This window comes from Oncorhynchus gorbuscha, linkage group LG21, assembly GCF_021184085.1.
Source record: "Oncorhynchus gorbuscha isolate QuinsamMale2020 ecotype Even-year linkage group LG21, OgorEven_v1.0, whole genome shotgun sequence".
Lineage (NCBI taxonomy): Eukaryota > Metazoa > Chordata > Actinopteri > Salmoniformes > Salmonidae > Oncorhynchus > Oncorhynchus gorbuscha.
In genome coordinates, this window is record NC_060193.1 from 21,160,215 (window position 1) to 21,186,656 (window position 26,442).

General features: G+C 42.5%; 1 pseudogene; it reads left to right on the plus strand.

Annotated features, from left to right (window-relative positions):
* The first annotated feature begins 504 nt into the window (after window positions 1-504).
* Window positions 505-26,442, plus strand: part of LOC124008315 — a 44,276-nt pseudogene continuing 18,338 nt past the window's right edge.

A 26,442-nucleotide genomic window follows, 5' to 3' on the forward strand; every position in this document is an offset into this window, starting at 1 on the left:
GGTCTATACTTTAAAGCAACGCGAGGGGTGGAAACACATGAGAGCAATAGCCTAATAGACTACACAGACTCAGCGGTGACAGTGAACTCCACATCTGTATAGCCTTCATCATTCAATTGAGGGAAAGGAAGCAACATATGCTGTCACTTTTGGGGCAGAACTTAATTGTGTCACGCAGATTGAATGCAGAGTGATTTGCTTTACAGTATGATTCAACTCGTCACGTCCATAACCATGACACGTCATGAGATCTATAACCTATTGCTCCACCTCTCTTACAAATAAAAATACAGAGATAATGATGATTCAAAATTCAACAAACATGGACAATGTATTTTCGTTGTTTTCTGGTGACAAAGAAATGCGCATCTAATAGCGGTAACATCTAACGCGAGATTCAGACTAGAAAGAGGAGGGGAGTGTGCTGTGGCGCTGACGAGAGAGAGAGAGAGAGAGAGAGAGAGAGAGAGAGAGAGAGAGAGAGAGAGAGAGAGAGAGAGAGAGAGAGAGAGAGAGAGAGAGAGAGAGAGAGAGAGAGAGAGAGTGAGAGAGAGAGAGGAATGCGTCGCTAATGAGTAAACGGACCATCGCCCGAGCACGAAAGAGCGGACAACGGAAAGGGGGAAAGGAGGAAAAACGGAGAAATGTTGTAAACCGCAAAAAAAAAAGAGCAGTAAGGGGAGGTGGAGAACGAAGAAAACCGTCATATATATTAATTGGAAGGATTACAATTACCCTATACTGGTGAATAGAATCCAACTAGGATTTTTAATGCTGCCCTCACGGAGAATTGAGCTAACGGACTTACTGGTCTTCTGAACCATGCAGCGGCTTTTGCTCCTGAGTTTGGCGTTGAGTTTTCACCGTGGTAAGATTAGGGTTTTCCCTGTTACCTTCCCTAATCAATGACACACTGTTTCATGTTTTCGAACAATACCAAGGCTTTCAAACTTGATGAGGTGAAAAGTTATTCTAGTTTCGCTTCAGATGTTTGTGTGTGAATGTGTGCGTGCGTGTGTGCGTGTGTGTGTGTGTGTGTGTGTGTGTGTGTGTGTGTGTGTGTGTGTGTGTGTGTGTGTGTGTGTGTGTGTGTGTGTGTGTGTGTGTGTGTGTGTGTGTGTGTGTGTGTGTGTGTGTGTGTGTGAGAGAGAGAGGTAGATGCTCAGTTGTTCAGAGTGTATGGCGATGAGTTTGTCATTACATGCGCCGCAGTGTGTGGTAGGCTATTTCATAGGGTGCATGTGTCTAACATGATCATGGCCTGATTGGTGCAAGAACCTAGTATCCACAATATGACCTTAGTCCTGTGCATTCGGTAGCCTATAGCCTTTTATTCAAATAGGATGTTAGACAGAAAGGATGTGATTTGAATGACAGTGCACGTCTAAAGTGATTGACCAAATGTGCTCGATATTGGAATGTGGGATCGGCTTGCTTCAATCATTCAAACGTTGCTTGCCATATTTTATTGGTGCCTGTGATATGTATAGCCTAATAACACACACACACACACACACACACACACACACACACACACACACACACACACACACACACACACACACACACACACACACACACACACACACACACACACACACACACATACCACGGACACTGGAGACGAGGTATGGCTTACATAGCTGCAACTATAATACCCCTAATGTCGTCTAGATATCATATCTGAGTAATGACAGGTAGGCTATTGTTATAACGTAGTTGCTAGGAGACAATTGCTCAAGGGTAAAGTGATTTCTTAGGCTACCTGTTAGATGACATCTTCCTCGTGCTCACCCGCACGGCACAAGGCAACCCTCCCTTTTCATTGTCTACCTTGTGCGTGTGACAGTAAGAGAGTGTGTGTGCTGTGGATGTGCAGGCACGCGCAGGTACTGACCATCCGACCACTTTATCATATTGTAGGTAGGGGGCGTGTTTGAAAAGTCTATAGGATGATGTCATCCATGTGTCTCTTTAGATTGCTATAGGCCAGAGCTACTCCTTTGTCCTTCTCTCAACATCCATACACAATATTAGGCTACTAGTTATTAACTACAAACTCCATGTTAGTATTGTATTACAGTTTCACTGCCTAATCCTGTATAACAACTCACAAATTACCTATGTTGTGGCTGCTGTAAACAGTATTCCTTATGAATAGTCATTACACACATACATCACATTCACACATGGAATGAAGCTGATACACACACCCACGCACACTAACGCGTGCACACAAACTAACACACACGCGCATTAAACACGCACGCACATGTAACAGTATAGCATCCGTCCCTCTCCTCGCCCCTCGCCCCAACCTGGGCTCGAACCATAAACCCTCTGCACACATCGAAAACAGCCACCCCCGAAGCATCGTTACCCATCGCTTCACAAAAGCCACGGCCCTTGTGGAGCAAGGGAAACAACTACTTCAAGGTCTCAGAGCGAGTGACGTCACCGATTGAAACGCTATTAGCGCACTGCTAACTAGCCAGCCATTTCACATCGGTTACACACACACACTAACACATGCACATACACACGCATGCACGCACACACACACAATCATACCAATTCCAGTTGTTTTTCTGCAGTGATGTTTCTCCTGGACTCATTGCCACATGCTGAATGCATGAAGTGTCCAGTTTGCTCTCTCATAAATCCATCAGTGCACATACACTACATTACCAAAAGTAAGTGGATACCTGCCTGTCGAACATTCCCATTCCAAAATCATTGGTATTAATATGGAGTTGCTCCCCCCTTTGCTGCTATAACATCCTCCACTCTTCTAGGAAGGCTTTCCACTAGATGTTGGAACATTGCTGTGGGGACTTGCTTCCATTCAGCCACAAGAGCATTAGTGGGGTCTGGCACTGATGTTGGGCAATTAGGACTGGCTCGCAGTTGGCGTTCCAATTCATCCCAAATGTGTTCGATGGGGTTCAGGTCAGGCCAGTCAATTTTTTACGCACCAATCTCAACAAAGCATTTCTGTATGGACCTCACTTTGTGCACGGGGGCATTGTCATCAAGTGTTAAGATTTCCCATCACTGGAACTAAGGGGCCTAGTCCAAACCATGAAAAACAGCCCCAGACCATTATTCCACCTCCACCAAACTTTACAGTTGGCACTATGCATTGGGGAAGGTAGTGTTCTCCTGTCATCCACCAAACCCAGATTCGTCCATCGAACTGCCAGATGGTAAAGTGTGATTGTCACTCCAGAGAATGTATCTCCTCTGCTCCAGAGTCCAATGGTGGCGGGCTTTACACCACTCCAGCCAACACTTAGCATTGCAGATCAAATCAAATCAAATGTATTGATATAGCCTTTCTTACATCAGCTGATATCTCAAAGTGTTGTGCAGAAACCCAGCCTAAAACCCCAAACAGCAAGCAATGCAGGTGTAGAAGCACGGTGGCTAGGAAAAACTCCCTAGAAAGGCCAAAACCTAGGAAGAAACCTAGAGAGGAACCAGGCTATGAGGGGTGGCCAGTCCTCTTCTGGCTGTGCCGGGTGGAGATTATAACAGAACATGGCCAAGATGTTCAAATGTTCATAAATTACCAGCATGGTCCAATAATAATAATCACAGTAGTTGTCGAGGGTGCAGCAAGTCAGCACCTCAGGAGTAAATGTCAGTTGGCTTTTCATAGCCGATCATTAAGAGTATCTCTACCGCTCCTGCTGTCTCTAGAGAGTTGAAAACAGCAGGTCTGGGACAGGTAGCACTTCCGGTGAACAGGTCAGGGTTCCATCGCCAGTGATCTTAGGCTTGTGTGCTGCTGCTCGGCCATGGAAACCCATTTCATGAAGCTCCCGACGAACAGTTATTGTGCTGATGTTGCTTCCAGCGGCAGTTTGGGATCCGGTAGTGAGTGTTGCAAAAGACTATTCTGTCCCCGTTCTGTGAGCTTGTGTGGCCTACCACTTCACAGCTGAGCCGTTGTTGCTCCTAGACATTTCCACTTCACAATAACAGCACTTGCAGTTGATCGGGCAGCTCTAACAGGGCAGAAATTTGACAAACTGTCTTATTGGAAGGTGGCATCCTATGATGGTGCCACGTTGAAAGTCACTGAGCTGTTCAGCCCTGGGCTGTTCAGTAAGGCCTTTCTACTGCCAATGTTTGTCTATGGAGATTGCATGGCTGTGTGCTCTATTTTATACACACTGTCAGCAACGGGTGTGGCTGAGATAGCCGAATAGACTCATTTGAAGGGGTGTCCATATACTTTTGTAAATATAGTGTAAGCGGCTCTGCTACAAGCCATGCACACACACACACACACACACACACTATGTAACATAGCATACATGTCTCTATGTTATGTTTGTGGCATGGCTGTAAACTGTCTCACACACTGTGCTCAATATGCCAAAGTGCAATTTCACCATTTCATCATGCATTTGTAGGCCATACTCTTTGAACTGCCAGTCCAATACACTGTTCTCAAAACACTTGAAGATACAAGCTATTCTGTTGTTTTTATTTTATGTTTCCAGTTTTCGTAACCGACATTTCACATGGTTTGAAGGTAAATGAATGTGCTGCTAACCATTCAAATACAAAGACTCTTTATAATTCATGAAAATGCTATTGTTGTTAGTGGACCTACACCTCCTAATCTTGCGACACTGCAACTTGCTGTTGCTACTGTTCCTACCTAGACTGCTTGAAGTGCTGGCTATAACAAAGGCCTCAGTGCAGGTGCAACATTTGTCCATTTGTCAGGCTCTGTCCTTGTGAACAATGCCACAACTACTGACACATACTTACACACACACACACACACACACACACACACACACACACACACACACACACACACACACACACACACACACACACACACACACACACACACACACACACACACACACACACACACACACACACACACACACACACACACACACACACACACACACACACACACACACACACACACACACACACACACACACACACACACACACACACACACAGACACACACACACACACACAGACACACACACACACTACTGACCAAAGAAACCAACCCTTATCAGTTATATATCCCATTTGAATGTTTTTGCAAATTTTGTTTAAAAAAAGTTTAAAATGGAACATGTAGCTCATGCAACTGTGTAGTTCGAATCACATGTGGATCTATTCATAATGTGGATCTATTCATAATGTGGATCTATTCATAATGTGGACATATTCATAATATGGATCTATTCATAATGTGGATCTATTCATAGTGTGGATCTATTCATAATGTGGATATATTAATAGTGTGGATCTATTCATAATGTGGATCTATTCATAGTGTGGATCTATTCATAATGTGGATATATTCATAATGTGGATCTATTCATAATGTGGTTCTATTCATAGTGTGGATCTATTCATAATGTGGATCTATTCATAATGTGCATTTATTCATAGTGTGGATCTATTCATAGTGTGGATCTATTCATAATGTGGACCTGTTCATAATGGGGATCTATTCATAATGTGGACCTGTTCATAGTGTGGACCTGTTCATAATGTGGATCTGTTCATAATGTGGACCTGTTCATAATGTGGACCTGTTCATAATGTGGATCTATTCATTATGTGGACCTGTTCATAAAGTGGATCTGTTCATAATGTGGACCTGTTCATAAAGTGGATCTGTTCATAATGTGGACCTGTTCATAATGTGGATCTGTTCATAATGTGGATCTATTCATAATGTGGACCTGTTCATAAAGTGGATCTGTTCATAATGTGGACCTGTTCATAAAGTGGATCTGTTCATAATGTGGACCTGTTCATAATGTGGATCTGTTCATAATGTGGATCTATTCATAATGTGGATCTGTTCATAATGTGGATCTATTCATAATGTGGATCTATTCATAATGTGGACCTGTTCATAATGTGGACCTGTTCATAATGTGGATCTATTCATAATGTGGACCTGTTCATAATGTGGACCTGTTCATAGTGTGGACCTGTTCATAATGTGGATCTATTCATAATGTGGACCTGTTCATAATGTGGATCTGTTCATAATGTGGATCTATTCATAATGTGGACCTGTTCATAAAGTGGATCTGTTCATAATGTGGATCTATTCATAATGTGGACCTGTTCATAAAGTGGATCTGTTCATAATGTGGATCTATTCATAATGTGGACCTGTTCATAAAGTGGATCTGTTCATAATGTGGATCTATTCATAATGTGGACCTGTTCATAAAGTGGATCTGTTCATAATGTGGATCTATTCATAATGTGGACCTGTTCATAAAGTGGATCTGTTCATAATGTGGATCTATTCATAATGTGGACCTGTTCATAAAGTGGATCTGTTCATAATGTGGATCTATTCATAATGTGGACCTGTTCATAATGTGGATCTGTTCATAATGTGGATCTATTCATAATGTGGACCTGTTCATAATGTGGATCTGTTCATAATGTGGATCTGTTCATAGTGTGGACCTGTTCATAGTGTGGATCTGTTCATAATGTGGATCTGTTCATAGTGTGGACCTGTTCATAATGTGGATCCAGCTGTAAGGTTTTGAACCATACTCCCAATTCCAGAATGTAATCAAGGAATGCTTAACATTTTTGGCACATTAGTTATGGCTGTGCTACAATGTTACTTTCACTGTCAACACAATGTGACTTGATGCTTTAGTGCATGTTTGTTTGGTAAAACTATTTGTCATAATAGTATGACTGTATTAGTATGTTTGTTCTAGAAAAAAACAAAAGCTACAAATTAGATGAGGCTCATTGTCCACTTCATACTAATATATAAACTGATCTAAACCACTGTAACAAATTATATTACGCATTATGTAGCTCAACATTACAGCCAGCCATTCGGTTATGACAATTCAAAGTCATATAGCAGTAGGAGTTAAAGCCTCTACTACATTTATCATCTATTTAAACTTGGCGAACAAATGCAGTTCCGAAAACATTCTCCTGATGTGTTCTCTGTTTCCACAAAGCGAGACAGAGCAAGAGAGAAATAAAGTGGTAGAAACAGAAAGAGAACGAGAGAGAAAGAGCCAAGTTTATCACTTATGACTCAGCCTCTTTGCCATGTTTTCAAACTGTGTCTACATTATGCCCGAGCATATTTTGGGGGTGGGGGAAGGGTGACAAAAAGTTGTGGTTGGGGCGTGGGGGGGGGTCACTGGTAGTGGGGGTGGTCTGGTGGGCAGGTGGGTAAAGTCCAGGGGGCCAGAACAAGACCGATTATAGTTTTTTGGTGGGTGGCTGTAGTGGGGGATGGGGGGATGAAAAGAAAGAAAGCGCGCGAGAGAGAGGAGGGGTGGACCAGGGGGAGAGAAAGGGACGATTACTCAAGCCTGACTGGCTCCTCTGTGGGGACAGCTAGCCACATACACTCCACCCCCTCCCCCTCCCACACACACACACCTCATTCACAGAGAATACGGAAGAGCGAGTTCAAAGGGCTATGCTCAGATCAGAATTCTTTAACCCACATCTGAGGCCTCTCCCCCCTTCCCTGAGCTCTGGGTCCTTGGAAGATGCCTCTGCACATGCCTTGGCTTAGACTAGAATTAATTGGCATTAATCGCTTTTGAAACTTCTCGCCTTCTCCCTCTTCATTTTTCTCCCTCCCTCCATTTTTCTGTCTCCCTGCTCTCCGTCCTTCCATTTCTCCTCTTCCTTCTTTCTGCTAGCTAAGCTCGATTCCCTTCTCTGTCTTTCTATCTGTCCCTTCATACTTTAAAAAATATTTCCCCTCTCCCTCTATTTCCATTTACCCCTCAGCCTTTTCTCTCATTCTTTCTTTCTTTCTCTCTCTCTCTCTCCCTCTCTCTCTCTTTTTCTCTCTCTCTCTCTCTCTCTCTCTCTCTCTCTCTCTCTCTCTCTCTCTCTCTCTCTCTCTCTCTCTCTCTCTCTCTCTCTCTCTCTCTCTCTCCCTCTCTCTCTAATAAGTTCCAGATGTGGTTCTCACATTCCTTTAGTCAGTGGAGAGGAGAGGAAAGGAGAGGGGGAGGGGTCAGAAGAAGCACATGAATTAAAAGAGGGAGCACATGATGAAGGAAGAGTACAGAAACCCTGTACTGAAGACACACACACAGAGAGAGAGACACACACACACACACACACGAGAGGGATTCAATGCTGTTGTGGGTCGTGTTTTTCTCCTAAAAAGTTTTAGACATTTCCCCTTCCCCCTCTTCGCCCACTGTCCCCCAATCCCCCTCCCTCCTTCCCTCCATCCCTCTATCCCTCCCTCCTCCCCCTGTAGGAATGTGGCCGACGGGTGATGATGTCATTTCATTTCTCCCTCGCTGAGTTTCTCCTCGAGAAGGGGAGGGAGATTTGTGTCGCTCCATCCATCTCTCTCTCCCTCTCTACAATAACAACATTACAGCTAGCCAACTAACTAATAAGCTTATTGGCTGGTCTACACTGCTATCCGTACAGCCATTTAGCCTGCGGGGAAATAGTCAGGATAACCAGATAATGTTTTAGGGGGGAGAAGGATATGGTTACATACAGCTTATCCACATAAATTCCATACAGGCGCTCGTTGACATTTCACTAGTAACTGTTAAACTATTGAGTTTACAGTAGACTTTCAATTGAGAATTCCTTCAATTTTGCAATGATACACACCTGTAGGTTGGCACTTTGCTATTAAGCCCCTTACATAGTGTGTTGCTATAGCCGTACACCTCGTCCTCCTCGACAGCCTGCAGATGTTAGTGATCCAGAGGTGTGTGGCCTGGCCCATGAATATGTAACCTAACATCACTCCAGGGGTCAAGGGCCCCAGCTTTTATTAGATTGTTTGTGACGGATGACATTGTAAGAAGCGACATACTAATACAATTAGATTGAACTGGATTGAATTAAAGTAGACCTTGAAGAGCATGAGTTATGGAAAGCACTGAACATAGAACCTCTGCTATTTGAATAGTTAAATCAGTGTTTCCCTTAAGTTGGTTAGGTCAAGGTATGGGCGGTTCGCGGTGATAGACTGAGGTCTGGCTGGATACAGCATATTGTTTGTTTATGTGGTGGGTCATACGGTAGGTCACAACAAAACGTAGTTTGGAAACCACTGTGGTGAAATATTGATTCATAACAGTATTGATTTTGCTACCTAATTCAGATTTTGAATGACAATATTCTAGAACAAGGATCTAGCTTAGTATAAAACAACCACTTGGATATTTGTGGATCGCGTAGCCCTTGATCAGGGTTGGAAGCTGTCATTGGTAGTCCGTGCTAGTCACCCTTGGTTACCCTCAAGTATTCTTTTGTCACTCATTCACATGCTCGTTTCACAATGGAGGGCCGAGGGTGGCTTATTTTAAGGAGAAGGGTTGTGAAAAACCCAGGCATATTCCTCTGGTCCCGTAACGTGTCAGACACTTTGAACATGAATTACCATATTACCCTACACTGATCACAAGGTGTTGCCATGGCCACTGTGTCTATCATTGTGTCCTCACAGTGGTCCTCACTGGCTGTAGCCATGGTAACAATTTCTGTAATGGTGGTTCAATACAAATAAAGCACTTGAGATGTGAAATATGGGTGATTAGCCCCAGAGAAGAGGACAGAGAGAAAAACCACACATACACACAGAGCGACAAATGGAGAGAGAGGAAATAATTATCTTCCCTCCATTTCCAAATAAATCTGTTTCTATGGCAACCATTTTACCAGGGTCTGCATGGATAGAGGGAGCGAGGAATAAAGAGAGGGAACAAGGGAAATAAATAAGATAGGAGGAGTGGTGGAGAGGTAAAGAGGGTAAATGTAAAGAGATGGAGAGATAGACTGAGGGAGGGAAGGCATGATTATTTCTGAGTATGTGCCACTGGACAGACAAAGGAAAGAAAGCAAGAGAACGGAAAGGAACCGGGGGTACATGGTGACAAAGGGACAGGGAAAGAGAGGGGTCTACGAGTGATAAAGGGGAGGATAAAGAGGTAAGATGAGACAGAAGGGGAAAATGAACACAATGCCTCTTTCTCTTTCTCCTTTTCTTCCCCCTGTTATTTCTCCACCTCAGGCCAGTCACCTTTGTGTATTGACTAACATGATGGCAGCATGGTCCCTCTTTCACTCCCTCTATCCTTTCTCTCTCTATCCTTTCTCTCCCTCTATCCTTTCTCGCTATATCCTTTCACTCCCTCTATCCTTTCTCTCTCTCTATCCATTTTCTCCCTCTACCCTTTCTCTCTCTATCCTTTCACTCCCTCTATCCTTTCTCTCTCTCTCTCTATCCTTTTTCTCCCTCTATCCTTTCTCTCTCTATCCTTTCTCTCCCCTATACTTTCTCTCCCTCTATCCTTTTTCTCTATACTTTTTCTGCCTCTATCCTTTTTCTTCCCTCTATCCTTTCTCTCTCTATCTTTTCTCTCCCTATATCCTTTCTCTCCCTCTATCCTTTCTCCCTCTATCCTTTCTCTCTCTATCCTTTCTCACCCTCTATCATTTTCTCCCTCTATCATTTTTCTCCCTCTATCATTTCTCTCTCTCTATCCTTTATCTCTTTCTCTCCCTCTATTCTTTATCTCTATCATTTCTCTCCCTCTATTCTTTATCTCTATCGTTTCTCTCCCTCTATACCTTCTCTATCCTTTCTCTCCCTCTATTCTTTCTCTCTCTATCCTTTCTCTCCCTCTATCCTTTATCTCTATCCTTTCTCTCCCTCTATCCTTTCATTCCTCTATCCTTTCTCTCCCTCTAAACTTTCTCTCCCTCTATCCTTTATCTCTATCCTTTCTCTCTTTAGCCTTTCTCTCTCTCTCTATCCTTTCTCCCCCTCTATCCTTTCTCTCTATCCTTTCTCTCCCTCTATCCTTTCATTCCTCTCTCCTTTCTCTCCCTCTATCCTTTATCTCCCTCTATCCTTTCTCTCCCTCTATTCTTTATCTCTATCCTTTCTCTCCCTCTATTATTTCTCTCTATCATTTCTCTCCCTCTATTCTTTATCTCTATCGTTTTCTCCCTCCCTCTATACCTTTCTCTATCCTCTATTTCTCTCCCTCTATTCTTTCTCTCTATCCTTTCTCTCCCTCTATCCTTTATCTCTATCCTTTCTCTCCCTCTATCCTTTCATTCCTCTATCATTTTTCTCCCTCTATCATTTCTCTCTCTCTATCCTTTATCTCTTTCTCTCCCTCTATTCTTTATCTCTATCATTTCTCTCCCTCTATTCTTTATCTCTATCGTTTCTCTCCCTCTATACCTTCTCTATCCTTTCTCTCCCTCTATTCTTTCTCTCTCTATCCTTTCTCTCCCTCTATCCTTTATCTCTATCCTTTCTCTCCCTCTATCCTTTCATTCCTCTATCCTTTCTCTCCCTCTAAACTTTCTCTCCCTCTATCCTTTATCTCTATCCTTTCTCTCTTTAGCCTTTCTCTCTCTCTCTATCCTTTCTCCCCCTCTATCCTTTCTCTCTATCCTTTCTCTCCCTCTATCCTTTCATTCCTCTCTCCTTTCTCTCCCTCTATCCTTTATCTCCCTCTATCCTTTCTCTCCCTCTATTCTTTATCTCTATCCTTTCTCTCCCTCTATTATTTCTCTCTATCATTTCTCTCCCTCTATTCTTTATCTCTATCGTTTCTCTCCCTCTATACCTTCTCTATCCTTTCTCTCCCTCTATTCTTTCTCTCTCTATCCTTTCTCTCCCTCTATCCTTTATCTCTATCCTTTCTCTCCCTCTATCCTTTCATTCCTCTATCCTTTCTCTCCCTCTAAACTTTCTCTCCCTCTATCCTTTATCTCTATCCTTTCTCTCTTTAGCCTTTCTCTCTCTCTCTATCCTTTCTCCCCCTCTATCCTTTCTCTCTATCCTTTCTCTCCCTCTATCCTTTCATTCCTCTCTCCTTTATCTCCCTCTATCCTTTCTCTCCCTCTATTCTTTATCTCTATCCTTTCTCTCCCTCTATTATTTCTCTCTATCATTTCTCTCCCTCTATCCTTTCTCTCCCTCTATCCTTTCTCTCCCTCTATCCTTTCATTCCTCTATCCTTTCTCACTCTATATCCTTTCTCTCCCTCTATCCTTTCCCTCCCTATATCTTTTCTCTCCCTCTATCCTTTCTCTCCCTCTAAACTTTCTCTCCCTATATCCTTTATCTATATCCTTTCTCTCCCTCTATCCTTTATCTCTCTATATCCTTTCTGTCTCTCTCCTTTCTCTCCCGCAATCCTTTCTCTCTCTATCCTTTTTCTTCCTCTATCCTTTCTGTCTATATCCTTCCTCTCTCTTTATCCTTTCTCTCCCTCTATCCTTTCTCTCCCTCTAAACATTCATTCCTCTATCCCTTCTCTCCTTCTATAATTTCTCTCTCTATCCTTTCTCTCCCTCTAAACCAGGGGTCCCCAAACTTTTTCCTGTGAGGGCCACATAACTTTTCCCTTCTCTGATGGAGGGCCGGTGTCAGTTTGTAACAGAAAAAGTGTGACGATCGTAGGGGAGCTTAAAAAATGTATTGTTTTCCAGAAAGCCACACATAACCAAATAACCCTTTCCAGGTTCTTTACAGAAAAAAAGTCAGGAAACAAATAATAACACTATTAATGAAATAAATAATTAAATAACCCTCTCTGAGTTCTTCACAGAAAAAAACAGGAAATAAATAATAACTAAATAACTCTCTCTGGGTTCTTCATAGAAAAAAAAGCCATGGAACATGAACTTTCTGTCGTGCCATGCACAATCTTAACAGATAAAAGTTCAGCTCAGTTGTCAGAGCAGAATCTCTCTGACACATATGAGCAGTCTCTTAAAGTTCTTGTGTTCCTTCCTTATAATCCTTTTGTAGGTTCCAGTAGGCTTGTAGACACCGCTGTTTGCAGCTCTCTCTCATCAACTTCCCTGTGAAAACCACAAAAGAAGCAGGTTGAGAAACTGAACTAAGTGATACAGCACCTACACAGCACAATACATTTCACTACCAGTATGGTTGTAAAGATGGATTTTATCCCAGCAGATTTTATTATGATTATATTTGTTTATGCTCAGAATGACTCATTCAAGTCAGAAAAGTGAGCTTACCTATGTATGTTCATCAGTGTGAACTGTGGGCCTGCATCTGGCTGGTGAGAAGTTGAATATCAGGTTCCATTCTAGTTACAGCCAGTCTCAAGCACTGATGCAAATGTTCATCTGTCAATCTTGATCTCATCGGGGTTTTCAGCAGTTTCATGCGAGAAAAGGTTTTCTCGCAGATATACGTGCTGCCAAAAACTGTGGACATTTTCATTGCGTGTTTTTTGATGTTTGGATATGTGTCGTTTGGGAGGGCGGCATAGAAGTCAATGAGACTGTTGGGCTTGAATGCGTCTTTCAGATCACCACAGTTCTGTAACTCAGCCAACTCAAACTGATATGAAGGCTGGGCTTCATCAATGTCGGCAACAAAGGGGTTCTGAAAAAGACGGATTTCTTTTGCATGAACATGTAGTTCACTGAATCGCACAGCGAACTCCGCCTTCAGCATTTCCAGTGCTTCCACGCACTTTTCAGCTGGGAACGGGACCGCTGGGTTCTCTGTCGACAGGTTTTGGGTAGCAGGAAGATGGACGAAGTTGCTCTTTTTCACTTGTTCCAAAAGCAGCGCTAATTTCACCTCAAATGCTTTTATGTGTGAATACATGTCGCAAATGAGTTTCCCCTCACCTTGTAGCTGCAAGTTAAGGCTGTTAAGTATTTCTGTCACGTCTGTTAAAAATGCGAGGTGCCATTTCCATTCTGGGTCAATCAGCTCTGGGACCGTTTTGTCTTTTAAATGAAGAAATGCGTTAATTTCGGGTAGCAGCTCGTAAAAACGCCTCAAAACTCTGCCCCGGCTCAGCCATCGGACCTCTGTGTAGTACAGCAAATCTCCGTGCGTAGACTCCAGTTCAGACAGGAATTCTTGGAACTGCCTGTGTTTAAGTCCCTTTGCTCTGATGAAGTTTATGCACGACACCACAACCTTCATTACAGAATCCCATGTCAACACTTTGCAGCACAGTGCTTGCTGGTGAATTAGGCAGTGGACTCGTAGCGGGCGGTGAGACCCCTTTTTTCCAACTCCCGGTTCATGCGTCCTATTAGACCGCGAGTTTCGCCCATGCTAGGAGCCCCGTCAGTCGTGATGCTAGCTAGCTTTGACCAGTCCAGGTCCAACTTCTCCATGGTTTGGCACACTTTGTCAAAAATATCCTCTCCCGTTGTAGTCCCTTTGAGACTTTGGAGGGCTGCCAGCTCCTCGCATATCTCGAAGTTTGCGCTAACTCCACAAATAAAAATGAGCAGTTGCGCTGTGTCTTGCACGTCCGTGCTCTCATCCAGTGCTAATGAAAAAAAGTCAAATTCTTTCGTCTTCTGCTGCAGCTGGGCATATACATTACTCCCGATTTCTTCAACGCGTCTGGTGATTGTACTCGCCGACAGACTTACGGCATTAAATGCATCTTTCTTCTCGGGACACACCTCCTCCGCGACAGCATCCATACATTTCTTAACAAACTCTCCGTCAGTGAAAGGCTTACCGCTTCTTGCTATCAGTTTAGCAACCCGAAAGCTGGCCCGAACGGATGCCTGGTTCAGCTGAGCTTGGCGTACAAATGTATTCTGCTGAGATGAGATAGTAGTCCACTTTTTAGCTTTGAGAGTTTGTCTGTCTTTAATCCAGTAAAGTAAAAATACAATCAAAAAACATAATTCCATTTGGAACAGACTTGATCTTGAAAGGTTGCTATGAACGTAGCAGACTCAGACACCTGTCTTTGAAACATGACAGGGGGATTCAAAGATCCGACAGGGCAGAAACGGAAAACAAGGGGAGTAGGGACTCTAATCAGGGGGAAAGATAGGGAACAGGTGTGGGAAGATTGTATTCTTTGAATAAAAAAGACCACCGAACAGAGGGAAAAGCAAAATGACAAGACAAAATAAGTCTCTTGACAGATGAGACAAACAGCCTTTTCTTTGCATTGAACAAAAAAATAATCGTTTGTCCATTGCAGGTTACATACCCTGCATTCTGAATCAATTTCTCTTACCTAACCTTTTCACCATTATTCCGTTCTCTCTTTGACAGGGCCGGGCCTAGGATTTTTTTTCTGGAGGCCAAATAGGAAAAAAATTCGATAGCGTCTCTGGTATTGTTCAGAGGGCCGGGCCAAATGTGCTGACGGGCCGTATCCGGCCCGCGGGCCGTAGTTTGGTGACCACTGCTCTAAACTTTCTTTCCCTCTAAACTTTCTCTCCCTCTATCCTTTATCTAGGCTACGCTGGGGCGGCAGCGTAGCCTAGTGGTTAGAGCGTTGGACTAGTAACCGGAAGGTTGCGAGTTCAAACCCCCGAGCTGACAAGGTACAAATCTGTCGTTCTGCCCCTGAACAGGCAGTTAACCCACTGTTCCCAGGCCGTCATTGAAAATAAGAATGTGTTCTTAACTGACTTGCCTGGTTAAATAAAGGTAAAATTTAAAAAAATAATAATAATTTAAATCTCTATCCGTTCTCTCTCCTTTCTCTCTCTCTATCCTTTCATTCCTCCTTTATCTCTATCCTCTCTCTCTATCCTTTCTCTCCCTCTATCCTTTTATTCCTCTCTCCTTTCTCTCCCTCTATCCTTTATCTCTATCCTTTCTCTCCCTCTATACTTTTTCTCCCTCTATCCCTTATCTCTATCCTTTCTCCCCCTCTATTCTTTCTCTCTATCCTTTCTCTCCCTCTATTCTTTATCTCTTTCCTTTCTCTCCCTCTATCCTTTCATTCCTCTATCCTTTCTCTCCCTCTATTCTTTATCTCTATCCTTTCTCTCCCTTATCCTTTCATTTCTCTATCCTTTCTCTCTCTCTCTATCCTTTCTCTCCCTCGATCCTTTCTCTCCCTCTATCCTTTCTTTCCCTCTACACTTTCTCTCCTTATATCCTTTATCTCTATCCTTTCTCCTCCTCTATCCTTTATCTCTATCCTTTATCTCTATCCTTTATCTCTATCCTTTCTCCCCCTATCCTTTATCTCTATTCTTTCTCTCCCTCTATCCTTTATCTCTATCCTTTCTCTCCCTCTATCCTTCCATTCATCTATCCTTTCTCTCCCTCTATCCTTATAGCCATATAGCAGTATTACCATTGCTATAGGTTATGCCCCGTCTAGTCTGCCATTTCTCCATGTGGTTATTGTCAGTTAGACTCAGGTGGTGTCAGGCAGCGACAGTTGCACTCCTAACTATTTCATTGTGCCCTTATCCTCAAAACTATAATCATCCTCACCCTCATCTTCATCTTCATCACAGTTTTGTCACGCTTCCACCTCTTTGCTTGTTCTGCATTTTAAATATCACCAACTCCTGTCCACATATAGGAGAAACGTATTCCATATTGAATGGTTAACATAGTGAACTTGGATAATATGAGCTGAAGGGAAATAGAGAGAGAAAGAGAAACAAAGAGAGAAAGAGACAAAAGCGGGCTGGACAATTAATTGGATAGGTGGAGGGATGAGGTCATGATTAATGGTTTGCAGAAAATGGGTGTATCAGACACAAGGGAGGGTTTCGTCAGACACACACACACACACACACACACACACATACACACAGACATACACACATGCATGCACACACACTTACACACAAAAACTTTTTGGGGGGCAGTTACTTTAGACGTCAGCTGTTGCTATGGTGATGTCTGTGATCCAACGACAGAGCAGGATTGGCTAGAGTGGGAAGAGGGAGAGAAAGGTAGAAGGACTGAGAGAGGGAGAGAGAGAGAGAGATAGATAGGGAGCAATAAAGAGATAAATAGACAGATAGAGATAATTAGATTGATTAACAAATCCATACAAATTTCATTTTATCAAACATTCTTGCTTTAAAAGGATTAATAAAATGCACTCAATTCATTCAGGCACATCAGACAAAGCCCTGACGTCATGACATAATACTGTAGCCTTTTGTGGCTCGGGAGACAGTAAAACGTCATGACATATATGTGGTGAGATATCCGAGGGCATCCTCTCTAGCAATTAAAGACGAATGTTATCTGTCCTGATGGCATTCTTCTGAGCAGGGTGGCTGGAATAGTTTTCACACAATATTTCACACACAGCTAATAGGGCAAGTCTGTAACATGTTGTGTTGTTGTTCAGATTAAGGGATTGTCAGGCACAAGAGGTGTTAATTGCAGCTCTTCGTACCATTTCACTGTGTGCTCAGGCTGTGGTGTGTCAATGTGGCTTTGTTGACAGCAGGGCTTGGCTTGTCGTTGCGTCTGTGTGGATAGGGTTTGGTGACCATGATGTGTCTATTCGACCGCATGTTATAGATAGACAGTCAATGTGGTCGATGTTTGGTTTGACGTGTGTGTTTATGTGTGTGTGTTGACAGGGTATGCTATTTTTATGTGGTCACTGGTCAGAGGTGTGGCAGAGGTTTGGTTGTGTGTGCGTTCGTGTGTGCATGTGTCTGTTTCATAAGGGCTCCGTGTGTGTGTGTGTGTGTGCGTGTGTGCGTACAGGGTTCTTTGTGACCATGTCTTTGTGCGGTCAGGGTACTCGGAGTCTCTCGATGGTATCTGGGGATCACTGACTCAAGGAAATCAGGACACTCTAAATTTGTCACTGCAGCATAACCCACATAATGGAAGAATTCAAGAGCTCTCTCTCTCTCTTCTGTCTTTTCTTTCTTCCTATCTCCCTCTCTCTCTCTCTCTCTCTCTCTCTCTCTCTCTCTCTCTCTCTTCTCTTTCTCTCTTTCTCTCTCTCTCTTCTGTCTTTTCTTTCTTTCTTCCTATCTACCTCTCTTTCTCTCTCCTGTCTTTTCTTTCTTCCTATCTACCTCTCTCTCTCTCTCTCTCTCTCTCTCTCTCTCTCTCTCTCTCTCTCTCTCTCTATCCTGTCGTTTCTTTCTTCCTATCTACCTCTCTCTCTCTCTCTCTCTCTCTCCTGTCTTTTCTTTCTTCCTATCTACCTCTCTCTCTCACTCTCTCTCTATCTCTCTCTCTCTCCTGTCTTTTCTTTCTTCCTATCTACCTCTCTCTCTCTCTCTATCTCTCTCTCTTGCTCTCTTGCTCTCTCTCTCGCTCTCTCAGTCTCTCTCTCCTGTCTTTTCTTTCTTCCTAACTACCTCTCTCTCTCTCTCTCTCTTCGGTCTTTTCTTTCTTCCTATCTACCTCTCTCTCTCTTCGGTCTTTTCTTTCTTCTTAACTACCTCTCTCTCTCTTCGGTCTTTTCTTTCTTCTTAACTACCTCTCTCTCTCTTCTGTCTTTTATTTCTTCCTATCTACCCTCTCTCTCTCTCTCTCTCTCTCTCTCTCTCTCTCTCTGTCTTTTCTTTTTCTTTCTTCCTCTCTCTCTCTCTCTCTCTCTCTCTTCTGTATTTTCTTTCTTCCTATCTCTCTCTCTCTCTCTCTCTCTCTCTCTCTTTCTTTCTTCTCTAACTCTCTCTCTCTCTCTCTCTTCTGTATTTTCTTTCTTCCTATCTACCTCTCTCTCTGCTCTCTTTCTATAGCTTTTTTTTCTCATTGTCTCCTACTCAGACACACATTGAATAATTATATGAGTAAGTAGTATGGCCATACACAGAGCGTATAACATATTGATATGGTTTATGGTATGATATGGACCGTATTTTCAGTTTGCCCCTAATGTAGGCCTAGCATTACCTGGGTATTGTGTGCTCTCATTGTCAAGCTATTGAAATAGCCTCCCCATAGTCCCAGTGTGGATCTTGTTTGTGGTTCCTTGGATGACAGTGAAGGGAATACCTTGTCCAGTGGTGTTTAAGGTAGAGGGTGTGATGCCTTGTCCTTAGTTCTAACCTTATACTCAGTGGACAAAGGAGGTTAACAGATCAAATAGTATTTCTAGCGAGCTACGTTGATTTGATCTGACTGGATAAGAGCCTAATTTAGAGGTTTTCGTAGTCATTCCATGGCTTTCATTTGGACTAATGGTGGATCACATTGATATTGTCATGTCTTGTCCCTGTGCTCCCCATTCTATTCGTTTCCCTCTGCTGGTCAGCCTTTTCTTTAATGTGGTGTGCCACAGGGTTCAAGTCTATTTCTTCCTTGGTGTTCCGTTCCTGTCCTGTCGGTTCCTTGGACCACTGCTCGTGTTTTTTTCTATTTTCGTCTGTGATTTACATGTCGTAGGCCTATACTAGACATACAAATGCACGTTGTTTGTATGAACATGATATTTGTTCTTTCTCTTTGGAATCGTTTATGTTCTGCTTCTGTCAGAAGCCATTGCTATTATTGTCCGGGACATTCTTTTACACATGACTGTGTTTTTCATGATATCAGGCATACTGTAGGCTACCTCCTCGAATCGCACACATTCAATCAGGTTTGGAGGGGGTACAGTATGCCCACATGAGAAAGGGAGAGATAGAAAGAAAGAAACTTGGAGGGAGTTAGAGAGACAGACTTGGGGTCATGGAGGGATGAGCAGGCATATGCCAGTTGTTAAGAAAGTGAGAGAGATGAGGACCTACAGAGGAACGCTGGAGGGTTCAGAGAGCAAGAGAGAGGGGGAACTGGGGAGAGAGAGTGAAAGTGCTAGAGGACTGATATTTAATGTGATAAATTGGTTGTGACAGTGTGGCTCTAAACCCCCTCCAACCAGAGGAGGAGGATGAGGAGGAGGAGGAGGACCACCGAAATAGAAATCAGTATGGGTAAAGAACATATAGTATATACATATATTATGTATGTATAGTATACAGTACATTCAGAAAGACAGTGAGAGAGAGAGAGAAACAATGTGTCATTTTTTCATTGTTTATCAAGAAAGCAGTATGAAAACATGGCTAATACAACAGTATATATGCATGTACAGTTGAAGTCAGAAGTTTACATACACTTAGGTTGGAGTCATTAAAACTAGTTTTCAACCACTCCAGACATTTCTTGATAACAAACTATAGTTTTGGCAAGTTGTTTAGGACATCAACTTACTGCATGACACAAGTCGTTTTCCCAACAATTGTTTACAGACAGATTATTTCACTTATAATTCACTGTCACAATTCCAGTGGGTCAGAAGTTTACATACATTAAGTTGACTGTGCCTTTAAACAGCTTGGAAAATTCCAGAAAATGATGTCATGGCTTTAGAAGCTTCTCATAGGCTAATTGACATAATTTGAGTTAATTGGAGGTATTCCTGTGGGTGTATTTCAAGGCCTACCTTCAAACACAGTGCCTCAGAAATTTCCAAACGCCTGAAGGTACTACGTTCATATGTACGCCAGTATAAACACCATGGGATCACGCAGCCTTTCATAGCGCTCAGGAAGGAGACGCGTTCTGTCTCCTAGAGATGAACATACTTTGGTGTGAAAAGTGCAAACAGAACAACAGCAAAGGACCTTGTGAAGATGCTGGAGGAAACTATCTATATCCACAGTAAAACGAGTCCTATATTGACAGCAAGGAAGAAGCCACAGCTCCAAAATCACCATAAAAAAGCCAGACTACGGTTTGCAACTGCACATGGGGACAAAGGTCATACTTTTTGGAGAAATGTCCTCTGGTCTGATGAAACAAAATAAAACTGTTTGGCCATAATGACCATCGTTATGTTTGGATGAAAAAGGGGGAGGCTTGCAAGCCGAAAAACACCATCCCAACCGTGAAGCACGTGGGTTGGCAGCATCATGTTGTGGGGGTGCTTTGCTGCAGGAGGGACTGGTGCACTTCACAAAATAGACGGCATCATGAGGATGGAAAATTATGTGGATATATTGAAGCAACGTCTCAAGACATCAGTTAAAGCTTGGTCGCAAATGGGTCTTCCAAATGGACAATGACCCAAGCATACTTCCAAAGTTGTGGCAAAATGGCTTAAGGACAACAAAGTCAATGTATTGGAGTGACCATCACAAAGCCCTGACTTCAATCCTATAGAAAATTTGTGGGCAGAACTGAAAAGGCGTGTGTGAGCAAGGAGGCCTACAAACCTGACTCAGTTACACCAGCTCTGTCAGGAGGAATGGGCCAAAATTCACCCAAGTTATTGTGGGAAGCTTGTGGAAGGCAACCCGTAACGTTTGACCCAAGTTAAATAAGTTAAAGGCAATTCTGCCAAATACTAATTGAGTGTATTTAAGCTTCTGACGCACTGGGAATGTGATGAAAGAAATAAAAGCTGAAATAAATAATTCTCTTGTCACGCCCTGGCCATAGAGAGGCTTTTTATTCTCTATTTTGGTTAGGCCAGGGTGTGACTAGGGTGGGCATTCTATGTCTTTTTGTCTATGTTTTTGTATTTCTTTGTTTTTGGCCAGGTATGGTTCTCAATCAGGGACAGCTGTCTGTCGTTGTCTCTGATTGAGAACCATACTTAGGTAGCTCTTGCCCACATGGGTTTTGTGGGTAGGTATTTTCTTTTTAGGGTGTTTTACACCTGACGGAGCTGTTTCGGTTGTTTCTTTTGTTCCTTGTTGTATTTAGTGTTCAGTTTATTAAAATAATGATGAACACTTACCACTCTGCATCTTGGTCCTCACCTTCTTCCACCAATGGTCGTTACATCTCTCTGCTATTATTCTGACATTTCACATTCTTAAAATAAAGTGGTGATCCTAAGTGACCTAAGACAGGGAATTTTTACTAGGATTAAATGTCAGGAATTGAGAAAAACTGAGTTTAAATGTATTTGGCTAAGGTGTATATAAACTTCCGACTTCAACTGTATATATGGACACTACTGTTCAAAAGTTTGGGGTCACTTAGAAATGTCCTTGTTTTTGAAAGAAAAACACATTTTTGTCCATTAAAATAACATTGAATTGTTCAGAAATACAGTGTAGACATTGTTAATGTTGTAAATGACTATTGAAGCTGGAAACTGCCTCCATAGGCGTACAGAGGACCATCATTCTGAGTAAATGAAGGCTTTTCATGCGAGAAATTGCTATAAACTGAAGATCTCGTACGACGCTGTGTACTACTCCTTTCACAGAACAGTGCAAACTGGCCCTAACCAGAATAGAAAGAGGAGTGGGAGGCCCCGGTGCACAACTGAGCAAGAGGACAAGTACATTAGAGTGTCTAATTTGAGAAACAGACGCCTCACAAGTCCTCAACGGGCCTCTCACTCCTCTTTCTATAAAAATCTGCCATTTCCAGCTACAAAGTCATTTTCAACATTAACAATGTCTACACTGTATTTCTGATCAATTTGAGATGTTATTTTACTGGACAAAAACAATACATTTTCTTTTGAAAACAAGGACATTTCTAAGTGACCCCAAACGTTTGAAAGGTAGTGTATTTACAGTACCAGTCAAAAGTTTGGACACACCTACTCATTCCATCTTCTTTATTTTTACTATTTTCTATTGAAGTGAAGACATCAAAACTATGAAATAACACATACAGAATCATGTAGTAACCAAAAAAGTGTTAAACAAATCCAAATATTTTATATTTGAGATTCTTCAAAGTAGCCACCCTTTGCCTTGATTACAACGTTGCACACTCTTGGCATTCTCTCAACCAGCTTCATGCAGGAATGCAAACTAGTCACCTTTCGGTGAAATTTGCCGTTTTGAATCCAAAGTAGGTGACCTACGTGATTTGTGTTGATCCGATGAGAAAAGTTGGAATCACTACTGGCTGTAAGCAAACGAGTGATGCGCGTTTGGAGCAATACTGGCTGTATCCAAGGCTCAGACAATCAGTCGCATGCTGCGACTGAAGAGAAAAGAGACAACCAACTTACTAGTTACAGCATCAGCGAGTGCTCTGGAAAGGCAGCTTGTCAGTTACAGCAGCGTGTCCACTGAACGATAACGAAACGGTAACGTTAGTTGAGAAGCCTGACCACGGAGACAAGGGGTGAGAAGGTGATGAAACGTACTTCATGAGCTGTAACCAAAAAACTACTAGCATTTGGAAAGTTTGAGGTGAGGCAGAAAGTGTGGTGGAACAAGTATTGACATTGTTAAGTATTTTGCTTGCTGGATCGAATTCTCCGTAGCTAGTCAGAGAAATGTCGAGGAATATTAGCCAACTTATCTGATCAAATAATTGAGTTTATGGTGTGAAAATTAGCTTGCTAACTAGGTCAGACAGCTAACATTAGTAACGTAACCAATTCACTATAGTATTAACTGGTATACAACTCCTTACCGTTCCTCAAGTTATAATGCGTTAGTTGATTACTGTACCCTGGCAATCCGTGTGAAATGTTGACTAACTAACAAACTAACCTGTTAACAAACCTGTTAACTAATGTTTTCCCTCTACAGTATGTGGTTAATTTTCAGTATGAGAGAAGTAGGTGTAAATGAGGTGTTGTTTGTTAAACAAGTGTAGCTGGAGCTGAGCCTGGCTTAAACTGGATGCCACTGTAGAGGTGAAAGGAACACCACACACTTTCCCTCTTTCTCGCTTTTGCAGGTACATTGTAGAACAGATGTCCATAAGGCAGGCAGTGTTCAATGTAATAATGTGCAGTGTAGCCCAAATATATTGTTTTTGTTGTGTTGAACTTGACAGTAACACATGTGGGTGAGTGAGTTTTGGCACACATGTAGCCTTGTGCACTTGATCGATGTCTGCTGTAGTGGCCACTATAATAGAGTAAAAATAGAATGCCTGTTTGTTTCATTCTATTTCTACTTTAAGATGTGTTTTTCCCAAGTGCAATATTTAGATGTGTGTGGTCACAAGCGTTCTATTATAAAGGCTGTCATGGTTAACTGCAATATTAGTGGATTGTTTTTTCTCAAGATTAGAGTGTCATTTGCAGTAAAGTCGAGGCAACAAATAACATTGTATTGCTTTCTTTACATTTTGTAGCTGTGAGGTAGGTTCATATTAACCACTTTTTATTTTACACACAGAGACAGATGATGTAGATCATATTCTTTGTTGTTTAATTAGTTAAAACCTGCATTTCCTCCTAGCAGGGATGTTTTGCATGTTTCAGTGCAACAACAAAAAAGTGTCACCTTTTTGGGCCCTGACCAGTTTGCATCCTGGTTCATGATGTAGTCACCTGGAATGCATTTCAATTAACAGGTGTGCCTTGTTAAAAGTTCATTTGTGGAATTTATTTCCATCTTTAATGCGTTTGAGCCAATCAGTGTTGTGACAAGTTCAGGGTGGCATACAGAAGATAGCCTTATTTGGTCAAAGACCAAGTCCATATTATGGCAAGAACAGCTCAAATAAGCAAAGAGAAACGACAGTCCATCACTACTTTAAGACATGAAGGTCAGTCAATGCGGAACATTTCAAGAACTGAAGTTCAGTCGCAAAACCCATCAAGAGAAACTGGCTCTCATGGCTCTCGTGAGGACCGCCACAGGAAAGGAAGACCAAGAGTTACCTCTGTTGCAGAGGATAAGTTCATTAGAGTTACCAGCCTCCGAAATTGCAGCCCAAATAAATGATTCACAGAGTTCAAGTAACAGACACATCTCAACATCAACTGTTCAGATGAGACTGTGTGAATCAGGCCTTCATGGTTGAATTGCTGCCAAAGAAAACACTACTAAAGGACACCAATGAGAAGAAAAGACTTGCTTGGGCCTAGAAACACGCGCAATGGCCATTAAATCTGATGAGTCCAAATTTGAGAATTGTGGTTCCAACTGCCATGTCTTTGTGAGACGCAGAGTAGGTGAACGGATGATCTCTTCATGTATCGTTCCCACCGTGAAGCATGGAGGAGGAGGTGTGATGATGTGGGAGTGCTTTGCTGGTGATACTGTCAGTGATTTATTTAGAATTCAAGGCACATTTAAGCAGCATGGCTACCACAGCATTCTGCCTGCAATATATGCCATCCCATCTGGTTTGCACTTAGTGGGACTATCATTTGTTTTTCAACATAACAATGACCCAACACACCTCCAGGCTGTGTATGGGCTATTTGACCAAGAACGAGATTGATGGAGTGCTGTTAGAAAAGCATTCCAGGTGAAGCTGGGGGAGAGAATGCCAAGAGTGTGCAAATCTGTCATCAAGGCAAAAGGTGGCTACTTTGAAGAATCTAACATCTAAAATATACTTTGATTTGTTTAACACTTTTTTGGTAACTTCATGATTTCATATGTGTTATTTCATGCATACGTTAAAATAAAAACGATACACATTCAGAGAGAGCGAGACAGAGGGTGGGGAGAAACATCACAGATAAGTGAGACAGAAATGCAATTCGATTGCCATTCTTTCATTGTTTACCAGTCCAGTCAAGAAAACAGTACATTACACTGTATGTATACAGTACATTCAGAGGGAGAAGGAGAGAGAGACGGACAACAGAAACACAACAGCACAACCAAAAGACTCCTCGACATAAATCTGACTTGGATTGTCAGTCTCTCATTGTTTAGCGTTCTTGATGAGCAGTTTAATTACAGCGCATGTCATTATGTACCATGGAACACAACTTTTTTCAGATTGGACAAGCAGTCACAACACTTCATCAGATGAAGACAGTACAGGTTTACATTGCAGAAAGAACTATGGTGGCTCTCAGTAGAGCCGGAACAGCCCTGTGGAGTAGAGACAATGACATGTACTGTAGTTAGAAGTTAGAGAGAGGGAGAGAGGAAGCCTGGGAGATGACTCATACTGTAGGGAGGAATGGAGAGAGAGAAAGAGAAAGAAAGAGAGAGCAAGACAAAGATAGAAAGAGAGGTTTAAGACAGGGAAGCCATGAGGGACTGGGAGATGGGGTGAGACTCTATGGGTTAAATCGTAAGGGTTTGATCTACCTCTCTTCTCCTGAATCAGCTCATGTCTCACTCCCTCATTCCCCCTCTATCTCTCTCTCTCCATTGTTGAAATCTTTTTCTCACTATTTTCCTAATCTTTCTATGTCTCGATGTCTTAATGCTCCCTCGATCTCCAACTAGTTATCCTTGTCTTCAGTTGAAGGAGAACGAGAAACCATATCAAACACACCATCAGAAATTGTAGATCGTAGTAGCGGGAGAACAATTGAACTTTTAAGCCTAGCTACTAATTTTACCACAAAACCTCCAATGAGTGAAATGCACCTCTCTGTCTCTACATGGCCCCTTTAAACAGTTTATTCTCAGTTTGTGTATAATGACGCTGTATGTATCTACTGTAACAACAATCTAACAACAACACAGCTGTGGGCTTGTAACAAAATGTGATGTTATAGGTTTGTATTGATGCTTATGCACCCTTCTCTCTCTCCCCCCCCCATCTCTCTCCCTCTCGCTCCCCCTTTCCCTTCCTCCCTCCCTCCTTCTCCTACCCCAGTGTGGACAGCGCGTTTCTCCCAGGAGCCAGCGGACCAGTCGGTGGTGCTGGGCCAGAGGGTGATTCTGTCCTGTGTTGTGTTTAACTACTCGGGCATTGTGCAGTGGACCAAGGATGGACTGGCCCTGGGCATCGGAGAGGACCTCAGGGGTGAGACTACAACAACTCTAAGACCCCTCCTCCCCCC